The sequence below is a fragment of the Alligator sinensis genome, unplaced genomic scaffold (genome assembly GCF_000455745.1).
Source record: "Alligator sinensis unplaced genomic scaffold, ASM45574v1 scaffold366_1, whole genome shotgun sequence".
NCBI lineage: Eukaryota > Metazoa > Chordata > Crocodylia > Alligatoridae > Alligator > Alligator sinensis.
The window spans coordinates 462,266-464,355 of NW_005841851.1; positions in this window are offsets into that span (position 1 = coordinate 462,266).

Here is a 2,090-nt window from a genome sequence, read left to right on the forward strand (position 1 = left end):
TAAAGTACTGGGAGCTGGGGTGGGTGGGGTCAACCATGGGGGGCTGGGGGAGCAGGCAGGGGGATTGGCAGGGGTTGCCACATGGTCCCCTCCCCCACCCCTAGTACTTACCAGCATGGAGTCAGCTGCAGCTCCCTGCTGCAGCCACCAGGGACTGCCCAAATCATCAAAGCTCTTCAAATCTTTGCCAAAGATTCAGAGAGCTTTGAATCAATTCAGACCTTTAAACTGTTCCCCTGATTAGATTCGGATTCAGAGATTCAGCCACCGAATTGGGCCAAATCTCCTCTGAATTGAATCACCACCCGAAACTTTGCACAGCCCTAATGCTCATTAAGTGAAGAGTAATTATGAAAAAAAAAATGCTCATTAAGTGCAAAGTGCAAAACTTTCAGATTTTTCCACTTTCTCACCTGTTTTGATACTTGATGCTATCAGAATCATCCCTTTCTCCAGTGAAAGCAAAAGCAGTTTCTATCTTTTTTGAACTCAAGTCACTTGCTGCTTCTGTAATCCATTCTAAGTAGTTTCAACAGCTAGGCAAAGAACAGATTGTGACAGTTCTAAATACTGAGAAGTTAAAATAAACGTAACTTTAAAAGCTGCAGACTACACATCAGCCTGGAAAGCCTGCAGGTTTTCTACAATACCACTGGACAGAAACTTAAAAAACAACAAAGAAGGTTCATGTTAGCTAATAACATGATGAAAATTACATGGTACCAAATATATGTTCACAGTAAATTTCTATGACTACATTTCTGTAGCAGCTCATTAGTCTAGTGTTTGACATTATATTTAAAATACTACTATATTGTAAAGAGGTATGCAGTAGCATAGGAAAATGGGAAGTTTTAGTGCCTAAGAGGGGCAGTGGACCTGGATTTTTGGCACTGAACTGGGCATTTATCAGAGTGAGGAAGACAACATTGCTTAGGTTACATCCAGTTAACTGGGGGAAAAAAAATCAGTTTCTAAAGCTGAAAGGGTTGGACAACTTAACAGAGCAGGTAGCTTAATCTGTATTTGTGCAAAAAGACATTTTTACAGCCACAGCATGGAAAACTGCTTACGAAAAAAAAGTATTTATTTTAGCTCTAAGATACTATATTATGAATATTTGTTTAAGGTACAAACCAAGATCAAAGCTGGGTTTCCAAAATTACAAATGATAAAGCAGCAAAGTGCTACCTTATCTGTTTTACTCAGACACTTAGGGCAGTCAGTATGAATTTGTTTTTCAACTTTGTACTCAGAGAGTGATTACCTGATCAGCAGAAGCAAGAAATTGAGGAAGTACCCTTAGAATCAACTAAACCATGATGCAGGGAATTATGTTCAGTAGTTGCCCTAGTCTTGACAAGATGCTAGAAAAGATGCTACAGGAAGTCCTCACACATTTGTTCATGCCCCACTTATGTTTTAATTGTTCTCAGCTTACAAATTAATTAAAATAAAAATGACCAAAAATTACATGTTCTTACTCAGCATATTTGCTGCTTGTGTACTGTCGCTGTCTCATTTGCTTTTTTAACAAATATAAAAAATGGTTCGTTTTAGTATTGTACAGCTAAAACAGCTACTGCAGAGTAAGCTGGATTCTGTGCTAGCTCATATAATGCCAATGGAATTGTCAACTAAACCACAAAGGCAGGGCCAAGTGGTTTCCTAGGTTACATTTGGAGTGGTTAAAAACCCAGTTACACAGGAATTGTGAAGGGCACAATTTACCTTGCCCCGAGTTCTTATTACTTTTGCTGCCAGAGGAACAGAAGAGAACAGTTTGAATCTAACGTTACTGACTGAACATGACAATTAGAAAAAGATTTGGTTTTTTTTGCATTTAAACTAGGCACATCTAGATTTAGCATCTCTGAAAGATGGCAAATGTGATGTAAACCATCTCTACAGCCAATTTTAAGAACAGCTGCCATCTAAAAGTGTCAAAGAAGGGTAAACAAAACTTCCCACAGGGGCCAAGCAGCTCTTTTGTTGTCTATTTGCAGTGAAAGACTCCAGAAAAAGCTGTTAGTGTGCAGTAGATGTAATCTGAAATAGACAAAATTACATGGATTTGTTTTTTCCTGCTG